General features: G+C 37.0%; 1 protein-coding gene and 1 long non-coding RNA gene across 8 annotated transcripts in view; one reads left to right on the forward strand and one right to left on the reverse strand.

Moving 5' to 3' along the window:
• The window catches only part of LOC115838005, a 263,290-nt gene that overhangs the window by 200,854 nt on the left and 36,315 nt on the right, over window positions 1–26,121 (reverse strand). The window lies entirely within an intron of this gene.
• Window positions 1–26,121, forward strand: part of CHRM2 (cholinergic receptor muscarinic 2) — a 155,748-nt gene that overhangs the window by 105,968 nt on the left and 23,659 nt on the right. For 3 of the 7 annotated variants that reach the window (XM_003261383.3, XM_012512138.2, XM_012512137.2), the window contains exon 3: window positions 21,896–21,973. The exons of the other annotated variants lie outside the window; for them this stretch is intronic. The gene's annotated coding sequence lies outside the window, so the exon portion shown is untranslated. The remainder of the gene's footprint in view (window positions 1–21,895; window positions 21,974–26,121) is intronic. 7 annotated transcript variants of the gene reach the window in all.

A 26,121-nucleotide genomic window follows, 5' to 3' on the forward strand; every position in this document is an offset into this window, starting at 1 on the left:
TTCCCAAACTTCACCTCCAAATCTCCTTCCAAGTTCTGTATTGTTGTGGCTGGGCCTTGCACACATTCTTGTCTTCTGATCAATGCTTGATTCCAACAAGTGTTTCATTATCACACTCCCTTATTCTAAGGTCCTTCTAACTGGGTTCTGCCACCTTTCCAACGTCCCTCTGTTTTAGGCTTCCTCATTTTTCATGGGTTAACGTATACCCTCTCGGCATATTAGTCTGCCAAAAATGCTGCTTTCATAATTGCTTATCATTTTAACATCATTGTTTCAAAACCAATATTTCCCACTAGCTATGGGATGAAGTGCAGATTAGTTAGCTGGGACTGCCATAACAAAATACTATAGACTGGGTGGTTTCAATAACATATATTTACTTTCTCACAGTCCGGTAGCTGGGAAGTCCAAGATCATGGTTTAGGCCAATTCAGTTGCTGGCGAGGGCTCTTCGTGGCTTGTAGAAGGCTGGCTTCTCACTGTATCCTTGCATGGAAGAGTTCTTTGGTGTCTCTCCTTATAAGGGCACTAATCCCATCATGAAGCTTCCCTCTCATGATCTCATCTACCCTAATTACCTTCCAAATGCCCCATCTCAAATATCATCTCTTATGTGTGAGGGCTTCAACATAAAACTTTGGGAGGTGGATGTAAACATTCAGTCCATAAGAAAATGTGCCTTTATAATGATCTAGTTCCACCTGTATTTCTAGCTTTATATCTTGGTCTTTATCTCTTTATCTCTTTTTGTCTCTATCTCTTTATCTTTTATCTCCCTTACCTAATCCTTCTTCTTCAACAAAATCTGTTTATTCACACTTTATTCATGATAGTCTTTTTGCTTTCATGACTCCCTTCCAAGATACACCCCTCCAATTTATTCAAATACTACCCATCTTTAGCTTATTACATTTCTTCTATTATTCTTTGAAACTGTTGTAATCCCATATTTTACTTAAGTTTTCACAGGAGTGCATGAAGTGGTGGTGGCTGTGTTAATTCTTTTACAACCACATTGTAATTTTTCTGAATGTAGGGACCATGTCTTGGACTTCTTTATACTGAGCACGTAGGTCTATAAAAGATAATTGCTTGCTTGAGTCACCTTCAGTTCATTCATGCAACAACATTTAATGAGCAATTACTTTGTGCTAGCAGGTTAAATATAAAACTTCTGAAAAAAATGTTTTTGAAAATTATTTACTCTTCCTAAAACTTATATGTCAATACCTTAGAGAAAAAAGACCATTTCTCTTTTCACCTTTCTTTTTGTATCTTTACACAGTTAAACTCTGTCTCACTCACCTGGCTCACTAGTGGCTCAGAGATTTTGCTTGGGTCCCAAATCTAAGATCACCATTTTTCCTTCAGTTTCATTGAGAAACAGTGAGATGGGGTGAATCAATGTCCTTTTTAACTTTTCCAAATTTCAAAACATCTGAAGAAAATACTTGACACAATTGAACAAAATAAATTAATTACTCCTCTTCTCCATCCTCTCAGTCCATTGTCTGGCAATAATAAACACTGAATAAATAGTTTGAACATTGAATGAAATAATTCTCAAGCCAATTGCTGAAATCTGGCAGCATAGAAACTTGGAAACATTAGAATTAGAACCAGAATTCAGATCTCAGAGATCATCTAGATCACTTTGTTCATTTTCTAGGTGATGGAATGAAAGCATATAGAAGCTAAAATAGTTGTCCTCAAGTAACACAGAAAGCAGTCAGCCTGGACTAGAACTCAGCTTCACTGTAACCCATTTCTGCAGTCTTTTAACTCCATCCTACAGTTTAGACCACACTAGTTCGGTAAGTTTAAAGACTTGCTGGCCTGCAATCCCAGCACTTTGGGAGGCTGAGGCAGGGGGATCACCTGAGGTCAAGGAGTTTGAGACCAGCCTGACCAACATGGTGAAACCCTGTCTCTACTAAAAATACAAAAAATTAGCCAGGTGTGGTGGTGTGTGCCTGTAATCCAAGCTACTTGGGAGACTGAGGTGGCAGAATGGCTTGAACCCAGGAGGCGGAGGTTGCAGTGAGCCAAGATCGCGCCACTGCACTCCAGCCTGGGTGACAGAGTAAGACTCTGTCTCACAAAAATAAAAAATCAAAATAAAAAATAAAAAGACTTGCTAGAGGAGTTTAGTGAAAATGTAACAGAAAAATATAGTTATAAAAACAGTCGGGGAGAAAAATACATTAAGGAAAAGATGATAGATTTACTTAAAAAATAATAAAAGCACATGGTGATTCTGATCTTTCTTTCAAGAGTTTGGTAAAAATCTGCATGAGAACTAAAAGACAAATTAAAAAGCATCTTGTGTTCCTTCCAGGTTACAGAATCTTTTGATTTTTATTCTTTCACCTTCACTACTCTTATTTGTATTTTTGGTGCTAATCTCTAAAGGCAGTAGGCAGCAGTAAAATCTCGGAACTCTCTGTGGTTGAACTGAAATAACTATTTGAAAACTACTGCTTTGTTTACCTGATTCCAAAAAGGGCAAAATGGTTTCACTGTCTGACTGCCTTATTACTGATTGATCTGATATTTGGACATTACGTATACTGAGCCTTGGAGGAATAGAAAAGCAGCTGTTTTGGGGAATGTCAGCATGCCTTTTTTTTTTTCCTGGATTTTCTCCTAAAGTTCAGTAAAGGCCATCTTTCAGAATAACATAAATCTACCAACAGACAAAAACTAAAGGATTTCTTTTCTTTATTTGAGAGTAAAATCCTTATTTATTTCTTAAAAGTCTCTTTGACCTTCTACCTTGAGGAAATTTCTGGTATCTCGGTTCATTTTAAGACTGTTTGATCTGTCCTTCCTTGAATCTCTGTCTTGTTTTGTCCAACCTAGAGGATAGCAGCATATATTACTTTATATATCTTGTTTCCAGAAACAATCACCTGTCGTGCTTCCATTATTTATTCTCTCCTCCTGTCAGTGACACAATAGTCTGCTGCTTGCCAAGAACTCTACTTTTCAGGCCAGTGATTCCATTCCCTCTAGCATTTTCTCAGATTTAATTTCTTGTGAAAGAAAAAAAAATACGGTTGATAGTTCTGTCAAATGAGAACTCAGGTTTGAATAAATTAGGCTGGATTTTGGAATATGCTTGCGACCAATGTCTGCATTGTTGATGAAGGTGGTAATAGTGGTCATGGCAGTGGTAAGTAATGATGGTGATGGTGTTAGGGATGGTGGTAGGTAATGATGGTGATGGTGTTAGGGGTGGTGGCAGGTAATGATGGTGATGGTGTTAGGGATGGTGGTAGGTAATGATGGTGATGGTGTTAGGGATGGTGGTAGGTAATGATGGTGATGGTGTTAGGGATGGTGGCAGGTAATGATGGTGATGGTGTTAGGGATGGTGGTAGGTAATGATGGTGATGATGGCAGGGATGATGGTAGGAATTGTTGTCGGTAATGATGGTGATGGTGGTGAAGATGGTAATGGAGTTGATGGTGGTGGGGATGGTAGGGGTGTCTACTTGTTGGTCAGAATGCATTTTCTTTTAAAGAGCCAAATGGTTCTTGGGATGATTTTATCCCACTGCAGAATAATAAAGAAAAATGTAATGATTATTTAATAGTCTAAAATAACAGCAAGTAATTTACAGCCAGAATTATACTACTTGATTCTTAAGAATGGATAATAGTGAAATTGCCTTTCTTGAGAATAAAACATTTTGTAATATTGTCACTTACACTTTTTGCCTTGGCTGTGGTCTCATATTTTTTGTGTATTTCTTGTATGTGAGAAGCTATCATAAATAAAAGAAATAAAATTAGAGAGTATCTTATGATTTATGTCACCTGAATTAATTAATTTTATCAGAAAGTACTTACGATGCTTCTACCAAGTACTCAATACTGATTTGGGCACAGACAGGGATATCATGACCATTGTTTCCAGGTTGGTACAGTTTAAGTGAGAAGATCTGATATTCATTTATACCATAAATATTTACTGAATGCCTTCTATGTGCTAGATGCTGTGCTAAGCAGAGGAGACACAGTGCTTATCCCAGGTGCTAACTAAGAACACAGAACTGCAAACTCAATTGCCCAGAAGAAATTCGTTACAATGGAAATACATAAAATATAGGAAAATTGGAGGAAATAGCATCTAAGTTCCAGGGTGGCCAGGGGACGCTTTACTTGGGAAGAGGGCATTTTAGCAAAGATTTGGAGGGAAAATTTAAGTAGTGAGGCTTTCCAAGTAGAAGAAACAGAATACACAAAAACACAGAGGCTCGAGTGCATATACCTCATTACAATAGCTGCAGCTAGTTCAGTGGGGCTGTATTATATTATTTAAGGAATAATGTAGTGTGGGAGAATACAGTACTGATTTGAGACTAGGCTTGGCAGCTGGAAAGATGCCATTGCATGAAAGTTCTTGTAGGCCATTCTACATTGGGATTTTATTCTCTGTTAAGTAATTTTCAAGAGAAGAATTGTATATTTAAATCCGTAAGTTACAAACATCACTGACAGGTCAGAGTACAAGATAAATGTGAGCGAATGTGACTAAAGCCAGGGAGCCCTGTTGGGTGGCCTTTGAAAGTGAGAAATGATGAGAACTCATAACTAATATAGTGATGGTAGTAATGCAATGGTGGCAACTAATATATAGAATATAAAAGAAACAGTATGTTATGGGATAAAAAAGTTTAAAAATTATAGGAAGATTTAACAAGGATTTCCAGGCTACTGGCTTACCACATGGAATGGAACAGTGCAAGACAGTATATAATTAGTTGCTAAGTAATGCAATTTCAATAATAAGCAATTTAAAGCTCATAGGAGTGGACAATAATTGAAGAGAACTCTTTGCAGAAAGTGTCAGGATGTAAGCTGGGATATCACAGAAACGGTATACATCAGTCTACAAGAAAAAGCAATTTTCCTAAGTGTCTTAGAATTCACTTTCTTATTTCCTATTTGTGTTCTGGAGTCAACTGACACACAGGGAAGACATTTTTCTCCCCTCATCAACTCTAAAAAAACGGGGTAAATGGGTTTAAACATGGTCCATAGCCTTTCCCAAATAAAGTTATATTTCTAATTGGAGAAATACATAAATTTTCTATCACAGGCCCCAGTAGAGGAGGACAGGGGAAGGGAAAAAGAAGAAAGAAAACGAATTAATTGGTAATTATTTTCACAGAAAATGGGGAAGAATTCATAGAATAAGATTTTACTTTTTAGGTTGGAAATACTAATCTGCAATTTCCCCAATAAAACATAACAAAGCCCAATGATAAAATCATCACATTGCCATTCTTAAATATTCAAACATGTTTTACTGCTTTCAAACAAAGTTTATAATATCAAGGGACAGATATTTGCCACTTTATTAAAGAGTGCTGTAAGATTTCCATCTATTTTATCTCTTCCTATTGCCTTCACTTTTGCAAGTTGGTGCAGTATTTGGAACAAAGCCAGTAAGATTGTGCCCATTATAAAACAGCCAACTGACGTAAACCGAACAAGAAAATAAGAGTAGGGCAATTTATCACCTTCTCCACCCATACTGTGGCTACATCAGGATAATTCCAATACTCTCAAGGATGGTGGTGTTCTTGTTCATATTTTCAAGGAGAATGTAGTCAGATATGTCTATGTGAAATATACATCAATGTCAGTGGGTGACACAGTGCTAAGTTCAGATAAGGTATTATGATTACAGAGACAGGAGAGGGACACTTCCAAAGAAGTTAAATTATAACCAGATCTTGAAGAATGGATAGAAATTGGCTAGTTAGAAAGAAGAAATGGTATATTATAAAAAATGAGCCATGTATACAAAGCCTCAAGGTTGGGCTAAGGGCTAAGCCTGGGGTATATTTAGGGGATCTCCAGGCTGGATTTTAAACTGAATATTAAAGAATTGTGGCCTATGAAGTATTGCGTGAGATAGAAGACTTCCAAATCAGAAATTTAGACATGAAACAATCTTAGGAAATTTTGAGTAGGAGATGGAGTTAGTGGCATTACTGATTTGTAGTGATAAAATATTAACATTATTAATACTAATGAAATTAATATTAGCTAAAAGTTGGTACTTATTGTAAGTGCTAGACACTTAATAACTAATTCAGTCCTGACAATACTCTATGATGTATGTAATATTATTATTATCCCAATTTTCCAGATTTGCAAACCGAGAAATAAAGTGGCTAAGGTACTTGTACAAGTAACAGAAGTAGAACATGAAAGAGCAGGCTTCTGAACCGGGCACAGCCTAGGTTCTTAAGTTCTGCATTGAGTTTGTTATTTGTAGGACAAAATAAAGGGAAAACCTGCTGAGAAACCACACAGGAGCCTATTCTCGTGCATCAGGTCCGAGCTTTTGAGGGAGTAGACATCAGTGACAACAGGAGAGGTCTATAGGTGACCCTTTGGTTTTACTTTTACTCAGAGCAAGATGTCTATTTGGGTCAAATTTAAACATTTAAAGAGATAAACTCTTACTCCCTGCTGCAGGGATTAATCTCACCACTAGTCCTTAGTCAACTTGGTCCATGGAACAATGTCCCCAGTGCTCTAATTCTCTGGTGATATTTGCTCTCCCTGAGGGACAGTCATTTTCTTAATTCTACTCACTGAGTTTTGTTTCTGGAAATGTTGCAGTCTATCGACTATGTAAACATTGTAGTTGCTTTTCCATGAAAACACATAACATTCCTATTGTACTGTGTGTACTACTATTGGCTTTTAGAAGAAAGAAAATATAAGTGACTTGGCACCACTGTGAAAGAAAGAACATCTGTTTGCTTTGGAATCCAAGAGAAGCTCTCCACATGGCTTCCCTCTAAAGCAGATTAGTAAGCAACTTGTGGATAAATTATCCCAAGAGCTTCCTTGCCCACATGATTAAGATTTTAATGTCCCCTACAATTGATTCTGTCATTTTAATGGTTTCATGATATCTATTCTCTGTGGGACAGATTTCTAATGGCACAGGAAGCTGTGGGTTTCTCTGATTTCTCCTAACTTCTCTTCTTAGGATTTTATGTCCTTTGCTGATCAGCAGAGCTTACCTTAGGATATGCTTCCCTGAATCTTTTTTTTTCTTTTTTCTTTTCCCTCTCATCCATTAACAAGGTCTTATAATAGACAGTGGGTTTACAATGGGAACTGTAATTTCTTCAAGTAAAAAGAAATGAGTAAGTTGCAAGTGCTGATAGAAAGCTAGTACACAGTTTTAGAAAAGATCAGAGGAGGGACACTCAATGCAGTCTTGAGGTATCAGAAAAGGTTTCTCACAGAAATTACTTTTAAGCTACGACTTGAATAGTCTTATCCAACATAAGGATGAGGCAAGGCCAAGGGTGGGTTGTGAACGGTAGGCTATCATTTCAGGGAGAAGAAATGGCATGCACAAATGCAAGGAGGTAAAAGAATCATTGGTTTAATTTGTTCCACTTGTCAATCTTTTTTCTTGTTGCAATTGCTTTTGGGGACCTAGCCATAAATTTTTTACCAAGGCCAATGTCCAGAATAGTATTTCCTAGGTTTTCTTCCAGAATTTGTATAGCTCGAGGACTTGGATTTAAATCTTTAATCCATCTGAAGTTAATTTTCATATACTGTGAAAGGTAGGGGTCTGGTTTCATTCTTCTCCATATGGCTAATCAGTTATGGTATTGCAGTACCATTTACTGCCTAGGGAGCCCTTTACCCATTATTTATTTTTGTTGAAACTTAATATAAGATAAATAGACACTGGGAACTACTAGAGAGAGGGCAGAGGAGGGGGAACACAGGCTGGAAAACTACCCACTGGGTACTATAGGTTCACTACTTGGGTGGTGGGATCATCTGTATGCCAAACCATAGAGCCATACAATATACCTACGTAATAAATCTCTCCTTGTAACCCCTGAATCTAAAATCAAACTTACAATTATTTTTAAAAAGAATTATTGGAATGTTTAAGAAACTTTATTTCCATTCACATGCCTAATCAATTACTTGATTCATTTAGCATGGCATTCACAAACTGTGTTCTATAGTGTATTTTTTCTACAAGATGTTAATACATATGCTTTGCGAGGAAATGTTCTCTGCTCAAATAATTTTGAGAAACACTGAAAAGGCTGAATTTTAAACAGGAGATTTATTAGAGCATCTTTTTTTATTATACTTTAAGTTTTGGGATACATGGGTAGAACGTGCAGGTTTGTTACATAGGTATACATGTGCCATGGTGGTTTGCTGCACCCATCAACCAATTATCTACATGAAGTATTTCTCCTAATGCTATCCGTTCCCTTGACCCACACCCCCTGACAGGCCCCAGTATGTGATGGTCCCCTCCCTGTGTCCATGTGTTCTCATTGTTCAACTCCCACTTATGAGTGAGAACATGCAGTGTTTGGTTTTCTGTTTCTGTGTTAATTTGCTGAGAATGATGGTTACCAGCTTCATCCATGTCCCTGCAAAGGACATGAACTTATTATTTTTTATGGCTGCATAGTATTCCATGGTGTATATGTGCCACATTTTCTTTATCCAGTCTAGCATTGATGGGCATTTGGGTTGGTTTCAAGTCTTTGCTATTGTGAATAGTGCTGCAATAAACATATGTGTGCATGTGCCTGTATAGTAGAATGATTTATAATCTTTTGGGTATATACCCAATAATGGGATTGCTGGGTCAAATGGTATTTCCAGTTCTAGATGCTTGAGAAATTGCCACACTGTCCTCCACAATGGTTATACTAATTTATACTCCCACAAACAGTGTAAAAGCGTTCCTATTTCTCCACATCCTCTCCAGCATATGTTGTTTCCTGACTTTTTAATGATCACCATTCTAACTGGCATGAGAGGGTATCTCATTGTGGTTTTGATTTGCATTTCTCTAATGACATGTGATGATGAGCTGTTTTTCATGTTTGTTGGCTGCATAAGTGTCTTCTTTTGAAAAGTGTCTGTTGATATCCTTTGCCCACTTTCTGATGGAATTGTTTATTTCTTGTAAATCTGTTTAAGTTCCTTGGAGATTCTGGATATTAGTGCTTTGTCAGATGGATAGATTGCAAAAATTTTCTCCTATTCTGTAGGTTGCCTGCTCACTCTGATGATAGTTTCTTTTGCTGTGTAGAAGCTCTTCAATTTAATTAGATCCCATTTGTCAATTTTGGCTTTTGTTGCAATTGCTTTTGGTGTTTCAGTCATGAAGTCTTTGCCCATGCCTATGTCCATAATGGTATTGCCTAGGTTTTCTTCTAGAGTTTTTATGGTTTTATGTCTTACATTTAAATCTTTAATCCATCTTGAGTTAATTTTTGTGTAAGGTGTAAAGAAGGGGTCCAGTTTCAGTTTTCTGCATATGGCTAGTCAGTTTTCCCAACACCATTTATTAAATAGGGAATCCTTTCCCCATTGCTTGTTTTTGTCAGATTTGTCAAAGGTCAGATGACTATAGATGTGTAGTGTTATTTCTGAGGCCTCTGTTCTGTTCCATTGGTCTACATATCTGTTTTGGTACCACTACCATGCTGTTTGGCTACTGTGGCCTTGTAGTATAGTTTGAAGTCAAGTAGCATGATGCCTCCAGATTTGTTCTTTTTGTTTAGGATTGTCTTGGCTATATGGGCTCTTTTTTGGTTCCACATAAAATTTAAAGTAGTTTTTTTCTAATTCTGTGAAGAAAGTCAATGGTAGCTTGAGGGGAATAGCATTGAATCTATAAATTTCTTTGGTCAGTATGGCCATTTTCATGATATTGATTCTTCCTATCCATGCGCATGAAATGTTTTTCCATTTGTTTGTGTCCTCTCTTATCTACTTGAGCTGTGGTTTGTAGTTCTCCTTGAAGAGGTTCTTCACATCTTTTGTAAGTTGTATTCCTAGGTATTTTATTCTCTTTGTAGCAGTTGTGAATGGGAGTTCACTCATGATTTGGCTCTCTGTTTGTCTATTATTTGTGTATAGGAATCCTTGTGATTTTTGCACATTGATTTTATATCCTGAGACTTTGCTGAAGTTGCTTATCAGCTTAAGGAGATTTGGGTTGAGACAATGGGGTTTTCTAAATATACAATCATGTCATCTGCAAACAAATATAATTTGACTTCCTCTCTTCCTATTTGAATATCCTTTATTTATTTCTCTTGCCTGATTGCCCTGGTCAGAACTTCCAATACTTTGTTAAATAGGAGTGGTGAGAGAGGGAATCCTTGTCTTGTGCCAGTTTTCAAAGGAAATGCTTCCAGCATTTTCCCATTCAGTATGATATTAGCTGTGGGTTTGTCATAAATAGCTCTTATCATTTTGAGATACATTCCATCAATACCTAGTTTCTGAGTATTTTTAGCAAGAAGAGGTGTTGAATTTTATGGAATGCCTTTTCTGCATCTATTGAGATAATAATGTGGTTTTGTCTTTGGTTCTGTTTATGTGATGGATTACGTTTATTGATTTGTATGTGTTGAACCAGCCTTGCATCCCAGGGATGAAGCTGACTTGTTCATAGTGGATAAGCCCTTTAATGTGCTGCTGGATTCAATTTGCCAGTATTTTATTGAGGATTTTCGCATCGATGTTCATCAGGGATGTTGGCTTGAAATTTTCTTTCTTTTGTGTGTCTGCCAGCTTTTGGTATCAGGATGATGCTGGCCTCATAAAATGAGTTACGGAGGACTTCCTTTTTTAATGTTGTTTGGAATAGTTTCAGGAGGAATGGTATCAGCTCCTGTTTGTAACTCTGGTAGAATTCAGCTGTGAATCCGTCTGTTCCTAGGCTTTCTTTGGTTGGTAGGGTATTAATTACTGCCTCAATTTCAGAACTTGTTACTGGTCTATTCAGGGATTCAACTTCTTCCTGGTTTAGTCTTGGGAGGTTGTATCTGTCCAGGAATTTATCCATTTCTTCTAGATTTTTTAATTTATTTGCACAGAGGTGTTTATAGGATTCTCTGATGGTAGTTTGTATTGCTGTGGGATCAGTGGTAATATCCCATTTATCATTTTTCATTGTGTCTATCTGATTCTTCTTTATTAGTCTGGCTAGCAGTTTATCTATTTTGTTAATCTTTTCAAAAACCAGCTCCTGGATTCAATGAATTTTTGAAGGGTTTTTCATGCCTCTATCTCCTTCACTGAAGGAGATCTGCTCTGATCTTAGTTATTTCTTGTCTTCTGCTAGCTTTTGAATTTGCTTGCTCTTGTTTCTCTACTTCTTTTAATTGTGATGTTAGAGTGTCAATTTTAGATCTTTCCTGCTTTCTCCTATGGGCATTTAGTGCTATAAATTTCCCTCTAAACACAGCTTTGGTGTGTCCCAGAGATTCTGGTATGTTGTGTCTTTGTTCTCATTGGTTTCAAAGAACGTATTTATTTCTATCTTAATTTCGCTATTTACCCAGTAGTTTTTCAGGAGCAGGTTGTTCAGTTTCCATGTAGTAGTATGGTTTTGAGTGAGTTTCTTAATCCTGAGTTCTAATTTGATTGCACTGTGGTCTGAGAGAGTTTGTTACGATTTCCATTCTTTTGCATTTGCTGAGGAGTGTTTTACTTTCAGTTATGTGGTCAATTCCAAAATAGGTGTGATGTGGTGCAGAGAAGAATGTATATTCTGTTGATTTGGGGTGGAGAGTTCTGTAGATGTCTATTAGGTCGACTTGGTCCAGAGCTGAGTTCAAGTCTTGAATATCCTTGTTAATTTTCTGTCGCATTGATCTAATATTGACAGTGGGATGTTAAAGTCTCCCACTATTATTGTTTGGGAGTCTAAGTCTCTTTGTAGGTCTCTAAGAACTTGCTTTTTGAATCCTGGTGCTCCTGTATTGGGTGTATATATATTTAGGATAGTTAGCTCTCCTTCTTGCATTGATCCCTTTACCATTATGTAATACACTTCTTTGTCTTTTTTGATCTTTGTTGGTTTAAAGTCTGTTTTATCAGAGACTAGGATTGCAACCCCTACTTATTTTGCTTTTCATTTGCTTGGTAAACCTTCCTCCATCCTTTTATTTTGAGCCTATGTGTGTCTTTGCCTGTGAGATGGGTCTCCTGAATACAGCACATCAACGGATGTTGACTCTTTATCCAATTTGCCAGTCTGTGCATTATAATTGGGGCATTTATCCTATTTACATTGTTATGTATAAATTCGATCCTGTCATTATGATGCTAGCTGGTTATGTTGCCCATTAGTTGGTGCTGTTTGTTCATAGTCAATGGTCTTTACATCTTAGTTTGCTTTTGCAGTGGCTGGTACCGGTTTTTCCTTTCCATATTTAATGCTTCCTTCAGGAGCTCTTGTAAGGCAGGCCTGGGGGTGACAAAATCCCTTTGCATTTGCTTGTATGTAAAGGATTTTATTTCTCCTTCACTTATGAAGCTTATTTTGGCTGGATATGAACTTCTGGGTTGAAAATTCTTTTCTTTAAGGATATTGAATATTGGCCCCCACTCTCTTCTGGCTTGTAGGGTTTCTGCAGAGAGATCTGTTGTTAGTCTGATGGGCTTCCCTTTGTGGGTAATGCGACCTTTCTCTCTGCTGCCCTTAACATTTTTTCCTTCATTTCAACCTTGGTGAATCTGACAATTATGTGTCTTGGGATTGCTCTTCTTGAGGAGTATCTTTGTGATATTCTCTGTATTTTCTGAATTTGAATGATGGCCTGTCTTACCAGGTTGGGGAAATTCTCTTGGATAATATCCTGAAGAGTGTTTTCCAACTTGGTTCCATTCTCCCCATCACTTTTAGGTACACCAATCAAACGTGGGTTTGGTCTTTTCACATAGTCTCATATTTCTTGGAGGCTTTATTCATTCCTTTTCATTCTTTTTACTCTAATCTTGTCTTCATGCTTAATTTTATTAAGTTGATCTTCAATCTCTGTTATTCTTTCTTCCACTTGATCAATTCAGCTATTGATACTTGTGTATGCTTCACGAAGTTCTCATGCTGTGTTCTTCATCTCCATCAGATCATTTATGTTATTCTCTAAACTGGTGATTCCAGTTAGCAATTTTATCAAGTTTCTTAGCTTCGTTGCATGGGGTTAGAACATGCTCCTTTAGCTCGAAGGACTTTGTTATTACCCACCTTCTGAAGTCTACTTCTGTCTATTCATCAAACTCATTCTCTGTCCAGTTTTGTTCCCTTGCTGGTGAGGAGTTGTGATCCTTTGGAGGAGAAGAGGTGTTCTGGTTTTTGGAATTTTCAGCGTTTTTGCACTGGTTTTTCCTCATCTTCATGGATTTATCTACCTTTGGTTTTTGCTGTTGGTTACCTTCAGATGGAGGTTTTGCGTGGACGTACTTTTTGTTTATGTTGATGCTATTGCTTTCTCTTTGTGAATTTTCCTTCTAACAGTCAAGTCCCTCTTCTGAATGTCTGCTGGAGTTTGCTGGGGGTCCACTTCAGACCCTGTTTGCCTGAGTATCACCAGCAGAGGCTGCAAAACAGCAAAGATTGCTGCCTGCTCCTTCCTCTGGAAGCTTCGTCCCAGAGGAGCACCTGCCAGATGCCAGCCAGAGCTCTTCTGTATGAGGTGTTTGTCAATCCCTGCTGGGAGGTGTCTCCCCATCAAGAGGCCCAGGGGTCAGGGACTTGACCCTTGAGGAGGCAGTCTGTCCCTTGGCAGAGCTTGGGCACTGTGCTGGGAGATCCGCTGCTCTCTTCAGAGCTGGCAGGCAGAAATGTTTAAGTTTGCTGAAGCTGCACTCACAGCTGCTCCTCCCCCAAGGTGCTCTGTCCCAGGGAGATGGGAATTTTATCTATAACCCCCTGACTGGGGCTGCTGCCTTTCTTTCAGAGATGCCATGTCCAGAGAGGAGGAATCTAGAGAGGCAGTCTGGCTACAGTGGTTTGGTAGTGATGCAGTGGGCTCCACCCAGTCCAAACTTCCCAGAGGCTTTGTTTGCACTGTGAGGGGAAAGCCACCTACTCAAGCCTCAGTAATGGTGGATGCCTCTCCCCCCACCAAGCTGGAGCATCCCAGGTGGGGGTGGGATTTGCTAACTGTGCCAGCAGTGAGAATTTCAAGCCAGTGGATCTTAGCTTGCTGGGCTCCGTGGGGGTGGGATTTGCTAAGCAAGACCACTTGGCTCCCTGGCTTCAGCCCCCATTCCAGGGAAGTGAACAGTTCTGTCTTGCTGGTGTTCCAGGCACCACTGGGGTAAGAAAAAAAAACTTCTGAAACCAGCCCAGTGTCTGCCCAAAGGACTGCCCAGTTTTGTGCTTGAAACCCAGAGCCCATGTGGTGTAAGCACCCGAGGGAATCTCCCCCCGGTCTGTGGGTTGTGAAGACCATAAAAAAATGTAGTATATAGGTCAGAGAGCACTGTTCCTCACAGCACAGTCCTTCACGGCTTCCCTTGGCTAGAGGAGGGAGTTCCCTGACCCCTTGCACTTCCTGGGTGAGGCAATGCCCCACCCTGCTTCTGCTTGCCCTCCATGGGCTGCATCCGTTGTCTAACAATCTCAATGAAATGAACCTGGTACCTCAGTTGGAAAGGCAGAAATCACCTGCCTTCTGCGTTGGTCTCCTTAGGAGCTGCAGACCAGAGCTGTTCCTATTCAGCTATCTTGCTCAGGAATCCTAGAGCATCTTTAATACATCAGTGTGCATTATGGCACAACAAATGAAGAACTGAGGGTAAGAGTTCTCCCAGACTTATTTGACAGTAGAGTGGTTTATTCTACAGAAAGTTTGTTTAACAATTTGTGGAACTAGTTAGTGTTCTATAGAATAAACTTTGTCATTGCTGTTCTAGTATCATGGTAAGGTTTTGGAAACCCTAATGCCAATGTTGCAACACACAGACCTGAGGTAAAAGCTACACATGTGAGCAGCCCTGAGGTAAAAGCTACACATGTGAGCAGCCCTGAGGTAAAAGCTACACATGTGAGTACATATGCATTCCAGCCATATTATTTTGACCAGCTACTAGGATTTTAAAGATTACTCGAGTGAATTTTAAAAACCACCTTGGCTTACACCTGTAATTCCAGCACTTTGTGAGGCCAAGGCGGGTAGATCATGAGGCCAGGAGTTCAAGACCCGCCTCACCAACATGGTGAAACCCCGTCTCTACTAAAAATACAAAAATTAGCTGGGTGTGGTGGCACATGCCTGTAATCCCAGCTACTCAGGAGGCTGCGGTAGGAGAATCACTTGAACCCGGCAGGCAAAGGTTGCAGTGAGCTGAGATCATGCCACTGCACTCCAGCCTGGGTGACAGAGTGAGACTCCAAAAAAAAAAAAAAACACCTCTAATATCTGAAATATCCTAGGTCATGGCATTGAAGAAAGCAATGGAGTTGGTATCAATCTAAGACAGGATTACATTTCAATCCTCCAGGATTGTTTATAAGAAAGGACCTCGATTAGCATCTTACGATCAATTCCAGCATAGCCTAAATCTACTTGTCTTTTATTTAGAACATAATGTTACTTGAGCATTTCCTTAAGTTCCCTAGGTAGTATTCCACTACAGAGGACCAATATTAAGGTATATTTTCCGGGTTATATGGAGTTCACTCACTGACAAGACCTCTAAGTAAACAGAATTTATAATAACTTTGGTATTTTCCATATTCATTTGGCAAAGATCAGCTTCCACCTTGAGGTGATTTTTCAACCAGTGGATGAGGCAAATAAAATCTTCTAATAGCTTTCCATTACTTAAAATGTTAAAAACAGAGAAGAGGGGGATCTTAAGGATAATGACACTCTTCGTTGTTCTTTTTTATATAAGTGAATGGATTCTCAATAACTACACCAAGTGATCCAACCTATCATCATCCCTCTCTCATCCTAGAAATAGAAGAGAACCCAATCAGCTGATTTATGACTCATTTGGACAGTGATGGAAATGGAGAGGATCGTTCTTTTCAGCAGGCCCTGAACCCACCCCATAACTATCTTTAAAGTTGAACCCATGACTGAGGAAGCACCAAAGCATTTCCTTATTTTGGCAGTTTGTTTTTTTTAAATAAGTATTAATCATCTTACTCCCTTTCCTTCTTTAGATACAGAATTTTCCCCCTCAAAGATTAAATTATCTATATTAGTACTTTCCTATACCCTAATTATTTTAAAAATCCAAGTAATATGCTTATAAGCCCAATCTCATTAACAATATATTCTGAGCTACAAACTCTCATTTCAATATAAGAGCAAAGGAAAGCAGGATGTGTAAACTGAATCTGCAAGGTCCTGATCACAGTTAGTTAAATCTATTGTAGACCACTCAATAGCTTTCCAAACACTGGCCTCCTTATTTCTCACATCTTGGGTTCATCAATTAAGATACATTTGGGCAATTAGCATCAACCATTTTTGTTCTTCTATAATTTGCCTGATCATAATTTGATAATATTTATCTTGTTAAAAATTTGATCTAAATGTCTCTTACAACGAGCTAAGAAATGTCAAACAATGGTTTGTTCAACCCTGGGGCAAGCCGTATTCCTAAGCAGATTCAATCAGGAGCACCTGCAAAACATATAAGTTACCCAGGCTTCCTTGTCTATAGGGACCCTGTTTTGTTCCAGATTGAACAGAAGTTTTAGGTTTGCTCAAACTCATTCTTATTGTATATGAAAAACACTCTTTTCATAATGGACTCAATTTATTTATTAGTACATGCATTCATTCATTCACTTATTAACTTATTTTTCTACCTGCATCTGATGCAAAACATCTCACCTTTTTGTACCAGGCAAAACAGAAACAAACAGGCAAAACCTGAACGAACCAAAGAAAAACTGATTTTGTCTTCTGCTTGAGAAAATGCAACTCTAATGTCAACAGTTTCTTACTGCCTCCAGGTATCCTGTCTTTTTTATTTCTCTTTCTTTTTCTCTTCCTTCTTTCTCTATTTTTCCTTTCCTTAAAGTTCAGGTTCACAGGTCCCTTTCCTCTGTGGCCCTGCTCCAGCACATAGCACAGGAGCAGCAGCCCACAGTCAAAAGTTCCTTCTTTTGTTGCAGACAATCATTTAGAGGCACCCTCTGTTGCTTCAGACACATCCCAGCTCTATGTCACTGGGCTTCCTTCTCCACATGTGGGGACTGCCCTTGGGGCTTATCCACTGTTTTCTACATTTGCACATTCTGAAACCATGAACAACCTCTCACCATTAAAATCAGAGGTCAAAAGACAGATCCAGAGAAAATTTCTGTCAAAGCTATGCCCAGTCTCCCTGCTAGTCATTTGATTAACTTAACGTCACGTATTGTACACCCAGTGTTTACTTAACGTGGTCCTCACAGTTGCAGATACAAACCCTCAAAGCCGCTCAAGTGAGTTCATCTGCCACTGTGCTTCACACTGGCCATAGCTGTGCCAATGGATCAGGGTAGGGCAAATGACAGATGGGTGAACTATACAGAGGCAAGGATGCATCAGTCGGAGCTACCAGGGACTATTTCCAAAAGATTAGCCTTTTAAATATGCATCCCTCCTTATTCAATCATATTGCCCTCTCTGGGGCCACTTACATATTCTCTTAAACACATTCAGACTTCAATTAAGTCCATCTCTCTTCAGGGATTGTGTATAACAATCTTTATTGATCCCAAAAGTTCCAAATTTTCTTATTTTATTACATATTTTTATAAGCAAATAGATAGGGTGCAGATTAGTATAATATTAGTATTTTCCCTTTCTAAAATGAGAAGGAACATAGTGCATGTAAATCATACTTACAAAAATAAATTCACAGATATTTCATCCCTAAAAACAGTAGAATTTTATGTATAATATATATTTATTTATATATATATAAATTTATATATGTAAATACATGTATATTTAGGTATATAGAAAACAACGCATCATTTTCCAGGAAGCGTTCTTTAATAGATACATATATCCAGAATAATTCAGATACAGATCATAATTAGTCCCAGTGGTTCCTCATTAAAAAGGAAAGGAAAAGAAAGGGAAGACAAAAGGAAAGAGAAAGGAGGTCAGGGAAGAGAAGAGGAAAAAAGGAGTGGGAAGAGGAGGTGAGGGAAGGAGAGGGAAAGGAAAAAGCTGCAGGACAGAAAATACAATGTAATCTGTAGAAAATCAAATTTGAGTGAGTAATTACTAATTTGTGTACTAATAGGTAACATTATTGAGTGCTCATTATCTGCTGGCCTATATGTTATGTGCTGTACATACATTATCTCATTTAATACTTATAACAATTTTATGGATTTTTTTCATTGTAGAGAGAAGGTGACTGAGGCTTAGAAAGGTTAAGTAACTTGCCCAAGGTTACACAGCTCTGCACTGGGATCCAATGGTACTGTCAGCTTCAATCTGTACTCTTTATTTCTTCTCTCATGACTGTTAACAAATAGAGTGGATGAATAATAATTTACTGGATAATATGTTCAACTGTGTCCTGCAGCCAATGCTTGCCTAAGAAAATCAGCAAAAATGAGATAATAAAGTCACCAAGTGCATCTAGATGGTGACCTGATTATCTTGTGTTTTTGTCCTGATTATAGGCTGTTGCCATTTTTGTGAGTCAAAATGGTTGAATATTGGCAATTTTATACAATTGAGTCTAATAAGTATACCTATATGTATACATATATTTTATATATTTATACACATAAATTTATGAATTCATAATGATAATCAATGCTTATTTAGTATATTCAAATTTAAGAAAATATTTTAAATACTTTTAGAATTTTACAGTCTTCCCACCAAACCTATGAGGTTGGTGCCATTATTTTCCTCATTTTATAAAAGAGGAAATTAAAGCTTTAGAGGTTTTATAACTTGCTAAAAGTCACATCAAAAGTTACAGAACCAGGGTCTGTTCCTTATTAGTCTGATTTTAGTACTAATTCTCTTGACCACAATGATATATTGATCCATATTTAATATATGCATTTCTATATGTTTGGGAAAAATCCATGCTAAGGTAAAGATTTTTGTTTTTATAGTTTTAGCTTTTTGCATCTTTCCTTCATATATCTCCTTTCATTTAATAGATCTTCCTTATTTTTATTTGATATTTAAAGGGATGAAAGTTAAAATAGTTAAGTAACTAACTCAAAGTCACACAGTGATTAATGACTGGAGTAGGACTCAAATTTATCTTAGTATGATGCATGATAAACCCAAACTTATGGAAATTCAGATGTTTAATTGAGAAGTAGTTTATATAAAGAGAATAAAACCTATCTTGTCTTGAAAGCTAATTGCTAAAGATGTGCATCAGTGATACCCACTGTAGACTCATTAGCCTTTTGTAGGAAGTTCAAATCCCCCTGCTTTTTGGAGTTCCCACTAGTGATAGGAATATGTATGTCATTATTGACTTCTTCCCCTCCCTCATTCCCGAAATTCAATTTCACATTTTAAAACCTAGCATGTCTTCTCTATGCCTTTCACTTATTTCTGCCCTAGGTCCTTTGTTTGCCATGGATCATTGCTGTAACTTAGGTATTAATCTCTCTGCTCCTGGTTTTGTCCCGCAAAATCCATCCCCTTCACAACTATTTCAGAAATTTACTTAAAATACAAATTTATGCACAGTACTTCCTTTTTTAGAACCTTCATCAGATCCCCATCCACTATAGCACGAAGTCTGAGTTTCTTAAGTAGAGCGCGTATGTTATCAACAGTTCAACTTCTTTCTGACTCTCAGCCACCTCCCTTCACCTCTCCCAGACTCAATTTTGCATTTCCAGCACCACTGAACTTACATGTACTGCAGTTTCTGGCTTTGTTACATTTACTCAGATTATTCTCTACTGCATCATCATGATCATATTTATTTCTTAAGACTTTATTTTTTAAAGCAGTTTTAGGTTCATAGCAAAATTGCAGAGATTTCTCATATAACTCCTACCCTCACACATGCTAAGCCTCTGCCATTTTCAACATCCCCTATCAGAGTGGCATATTTGTTGCAATGAATATACATTGAACACATCATTATCACCCAAAGTCCATAGTTTATATTGGGGTTCACTCTTGGTGTTGTACTTTCTATGAGCTTAGACAAATGTATAATGACATGTACCCATCATTATATTATATGGTGGTTTTTTCACTGCCATAAAAGTCCTCAGTGCTCCACCTATTCAGAACTCCACCCCTGGCCACTTCTGCCAACCATTGATCTTTTTACTGTCTTCACAGTTTTTGTCTTTTCCAGGATGTCATATAGTTGGATTCATACAGTATGCGGTCTTTTCATATTGCTGTCTCTCATGTAACAATATGCATTTAATGTTCCCTTATGTCTTTTCATGGCTTGATAACTTACTTGTTTTTAGCACTATGTAATACTCCATTGTCTGGATGTACCATAGTTTATTCATTCACCTACTGAAGGATACCTTTGTTGCTTCCACATTATGGCAATTATAAATAAAGCTGCTATAAATGGCTATGTGCAGGTTTTTGTGTGGATATGTTTTTAACTTATTTGGGTAAATATCAAGAAGCATATAATTATTTGCTGGATCTTATGGTAAGAGTATGTTGAGTTTTGTAAGAAACCACTGAATTATCTTCCAAAGTGGCTGTGCCATTTTTCAATTCCACCAGCAGTAGATGAATGCTTCTCTTGCCCCACATCCTCTCCAGGATTTAGTGTTGTCAGTGATCCAGATTATGGCCATTCTAATAAATGTGTAGTAGTTATCTCATTGTTTTTATTTGCATTTCCCTGATGGCATATGATATAAAGTATCTTTCCATATGCTAATTTACCATCTGTATATGTTTTTTGGTGAGTTATCCATTAAGATAACGGTGGGTTTGTCTTTTCATTTCTCTCAGTCTGTGGCTTCTTTGCTCATTGTCTTCACATTGTCATTCACAGAGACGTTTACAATATTAATGAAGTTCAGTTTATCGATTATTTATTTCATGGATTGCCTTTGGTGTTGTATTTTAAAAGTCATCACCATACCCAAAGTCATGTAGGTTTTTCTCATATGTTACCTTCTAGGATTTTTATAGCTTTGCATTTTACAATTAGGTCTTTGATCCACTTTGAGTTAATTTTTGTGAAGGGAGTAAGGTCTGTGCCTAGATTCATTGTTTTTTTGCATGTAGATGTCCAGGTATTTCAGCATAATTTGTTGAAAAGACGATCTTTGCTCCATTGTATTGCCTATGTTCCTTTGTCAAAAATGAGTTGACTATATTCATGTGGGTCTATTTCTGAGCTGTCTATTATGTTCCCTTGATATATTTGTCTATTATTTTGCCAATACCGCGCTGTTTTGATTACTACATCTTTACACATATTTTTACAATACATTGTTGAGATAGGTACCATATTGTTCCATTGGAGAACACTGCCAGGCTTGGATTAACTTAGCTACCATTGGAGGTGAGGAGGGAGGTGCACTTTTTCATAGATATTTACACAGATTGACAATCTTCTCTTGATTTTATTTTTCTTTGATGAAAATACTTCCTCTGCCATGTCTGTCTGATAAAATTATATGCATAATCAATTTTCAATGATTCTGTATGACCAAACTTAGCAAATATACTCTTTGTCATAGAGGCAAACCATGGTAGCTGATTACCATTTTTTAATGAGAGTTAGGGTTACAATACTTACTATTATCACACTTATTTTAAGCTGCAGGCCTTTACTCAGACCATGTTTCTCAGAGTCACTTCTCTTTGAGTACATGTGATTCTATTCTCAGGCCTAAGTGAGATGCCAGTCTTCCATGTTCCTGGAGGAGTAAACCTTTGCCCTGAGAGGTGCATGTACTTCAGATGTTGATGTCTAACTTGAGTCACAACAGACTTTTCTCTCAAGAATTCCAGTTTAGGATCTGTCCTTATAAAGACTAATATACTCCATTTTTCTGTTTGTTGTAATTATTTTTACTGTTTCCCACACATGTTTAGTTTCTCTTTTCTACCAGGTTGTTAGCAACATGAGTACAGGGTCTGGATCTTACCCATTCAAGAGTGTATTCCCAGCACCCAATGCCTGGCATATAGTAAGTGCTCAATAAATTTTTAATGAATAAATTAATACATTTATAGACAAAACATTAAGTTGTTGTGAAGTCACAATAATCCTTTGGAAAGGTAAATATGTCAAGTAAAATTAAACATCAGTTACTCTTATGAGATAATCTGGGTTGTCGTGTTAGGATATTTCTATTAACTTCCACTTAAACAGAACAACCCATAGACCAGGGACAAACTGTTCACTAAGAACTATTTGTTATTCCAAATAAGTTGATTCAATTTGCCAGGAAAAAGTTCTACACCCTACCATAAGCAATGACTTAATACGTCAAAATTTCCTGAGTTTTTTTAATTTTCAAAATCTTCTGACCTTAACGATGAATTTCCTCTAGAAGCAATATTTTAGTATTTGCAAATTCAGTGTTCACATTGATTTTATAGAACGTAACTACCATCAATAACAAGGACTGACTGACTCTCTCTCTCCCTCTGTCTTTCTCTCTATCTAAAGAGATTTGTTTTAAGGAATTGAATCATGAAACTACGAGAACTGACAATTCTGAAATCATTAAGGCAGGCCAGCAGGCTAGAAACTCACACAGGAGTTAGTGTTGCAATCTTGAGGTAGAATTTATTCTCCAAGAAACCTTAGATTTTACTCTCAAGGTTTCAACTGATGGATGAGGCCCTGCATTATTAAGAAAAATCTCATTTACTTAAATTCAACTGATTGTACATGTTAACAATATATACAAAATACCTTCACAGCAACACCTAGATTTGTGCTTGATTAAATAACTAGGTACTATGTCACAATCAAATTGACACATAAAATTAACTTTCACAGTCATACGGTCATGATACATATTGATGAGCTTGTAGTAATCCTGGCTCACTGAGTGGTATTTTTATTCATAGAAGTGAGTTATGGCTGTATCTTCACACAGACACATACAGTGAGAGAGAGAGAAAGAGAAAGAGAGGAAGAGAGCACAGATATAACATGCTCTTGCTTCAGCAAGTGAGACATTTGCAAGATCAGGAGCAAAAGCTTAGCTATGAGACTCCTTTGATTTCAAGTCTGGGCACCATCTCTTACTAGCTGGCACATAACTTACTCATTTAATGTGCCTTAGTTTTCTTATCTATAAAAATAGTACCACCTTTGACATTGGGCCAATTGTTTTTAGATAATCAAAAATTGTTAGTTTTTCCCAGTATTAGCTCCCTGAGGTCAGGGGAGAGAGATACAATGCAGTTCATGTTCACACATTCCCTTGAAAATGAAGCCACAGCCCCTTGACAGGCATACGGAGAAATGCCAGAGATGGCCAGAGATGTCCATAGATGGGAAAGCAAACAACTCTAGCCCAGTGGCTTTCTGCCTGTCACTAAAATAAGCTCAAGCTAGGAAGAACACGATAATGGGGTTAGGTGCATATTTCTGACCCTATCTCTTTAGTAAAGAAAAGCTTTTACATACATTAGCCTCAGAACCCATTCCAAAGTTCTATGATCAAAGAAATCCAACCCCAAAGTGACAAAGTAAAATGAGGAAAAATACAGATCCTAAATGCTTTCCATACCTGATAATTTTTGTTTCAAAAGAAAAAAAGCACTCACAAATTCAGCCTGCATAGAGGTTATAACCATCAACTTAAAAGTCTTAAAAAAATCCAGCCAATTACCTCGTACATACAATGATAAATAAATAAGAAAATAAACTGATGTGACTATGTTTCCACTGATTTGTTTAAAGGTTGCTTGCTTGCGCATGATGGTTGCAAAGCCACATAAATGCAGAATACTAATTGTGAAAGGTGAAATCAAGACCTTGCCGCTCCAAATGCTCTCTCTAGCTCTCTGATTGTACCTGCTCTCATGCTCCAACCCCTTTCCTGACCTCCACATCACAAACTGACAGAACTTGGGGAAAATGAGGGGACATTTTAAAGCAAAAATAAATCTGTCATTTTTATAGTCAAAAGTGTCAGAGCTCAAACATCAATGGTGTTTCAGAAGAGTCAGTAATGTATTTTGTATCCATGCTTACTGCAGATGTCATCATTAGTGGTTATTCCGTATGAAAGTTATTTTTGAGTTGCTCTTGCATTGTAATATAATCATCAATATTATGTCTTTGCCTTAAAAAATAAACTCGTATTTTATTTGCTGAGCCACACTACATAAGCCACATCAATTTCTTATTTGATAGAGAGGTACTTATTTGGTTATATAATATTCATTTTCTACAGTGCTTTCTGCTTTTTTTTTTTTTTTTTTTTGAGACGGAGTTTCGCTTTTGTTGCCTAGGCTGAAGTGCAATGGCGCAATCTCAGCTCACCGCAACCTCCGCCTCCTGGGTCCAAGCGATTCTCCCTTTTTCAACAAAGAAAGACGTTTAGCACTATTGTCTTTATTCAAATAATTGTCATAACCATGAGGTTATTTTTCAAGTTATACACAATAAAATCAAACATATTAAATTTTTTAGATATTTATTTTTTAATTTAAAAGTATCTTAAATTATTTGGTAAATACTAACTTATGAGTAGGACTAGATCCTATATGATCTCAGCTTAGTTTAAAGGGAAGAGGGGATAAGCAGATTTATATACTGTATTCATTGTTTTGGAAAACTCTCTGTTCTTATCCATAACTTTGTTGCAATAGCCACCAGGTTATTACAACAATCCTTATTCAGAGGTGAGAAGGCTGTGGAATACAATTAACTTTAATAAATACAGAAGCATAATTTTGTATAAGCATAATTTCTTATTAACATATCAATTATTTATACAGAGAAAGTGGCCAAATGTAAAATAATAGCTTTTATATATTAATATAGCCTATACACATTGTGTAGAAGTAGTCAAGTACAAAATTAATAATTTTATCTTATTAACATATTCCCTATAGTCTATGTGAATTGTCTACATATACATACATGACAATTAGAAATACAGTGGCAAAAAGATTCCATTCACTGTGCAACTAAAAATAAGCAAGGTCGAGCTTAGCAAGATATACACAAATATACATACACAAACACAGGTCTATAAAAATTTTATGTCCAATATTTGTATACTGAAAAATTACAACACATCAGAAAGGGACAAGAGAAAAAACTTGAATAAGTAAAAAATATTTCTTGATATGAATACTCAACATTATAAAAATTAATTATTTATAACAGACCAATAACAATTCCTCAATGGGCTGGGTGTGGTGGCTCATGCCCATAATTCCAGCACTTTAGGAGGCCAAAGTGAGAGAATCACTTGAGCCCAGGAGTTCAGGACCCGCCTGGACAATATAGGAAGACCCTGTCTCTACAAAAATTAAAAAACATTACCCAGGTGTGGTGGTGCACACCTGTGGTCCCAGTTACTCTGGAGGCTGAGGTGGGAGGATTTCACGGTCCTGGAAGGCAGAGGTTGCAATAAGCCAAGATTGCACTGCTGCACACTCCAGCCTTTGCAACACAGCAAGAACCTATCTCTAAATAAATAAATAAAATTTTTAAAAATAATAATTTCATAAGGATAAAGGGATTCACAGATTATTCTAAAGTCATATAAAATAGCATGAAAATATAATAAAAATAATTATAAATAAAACACTAATAAGTTGTACTTATAATTAGAGCTTTTTAATATAATATAAAATTTACAATAAAAATATTGCTGAGGGTGTAAGAATAGACAGATAAAGCAATGGAATAGAATGGAAAGCCCAGAAATAGAACTCAGTGCATGGAATTATTCAATAAATGGTAGAACCAGCTTTCAAATTTGTGGAGAAAGTGTAAACTGCCTGATAAATGTTTCTGGAGTGATTTTTAAATTATTTTTTAAAATAGATATTAGATCTTTTTATACCTTATTCTAAATATAGTTTATATAAATTACAGTTTAAAGTATAAAATATATAAATTAGCTAAAGGAAATTATCATTAAATATTAACTTCTTTGGGATGGAGAAAGTCTTTTTAAATGATATCATAAAAGTAAGTATCAATAGATATAACACGCGTAAAAACATCTTCTATAAAAAGACAAAGGGTAAATTTAAACGCCAATTGTCAAACACATGAACAGTGTAAAACTTCACAGATCAATAAAATGATAGCTAAAACTTCAAACAGAATATTTTATTTATCTGATTCACAAAG

This window comes from Nomascus leucogenys, chromosome 13 (genome assembly GCF_006542625.1).
Source record: "Nomascus leucogenys isolate Asia chromosome 13, Asia_NLE_v1, whole genome shotgun sequence".
NCBI lineage: Eukaryota > Metazoa > Chordata > Mammalia > Primates > Hylobatidae > Nomascus > Nomascus leucogenys.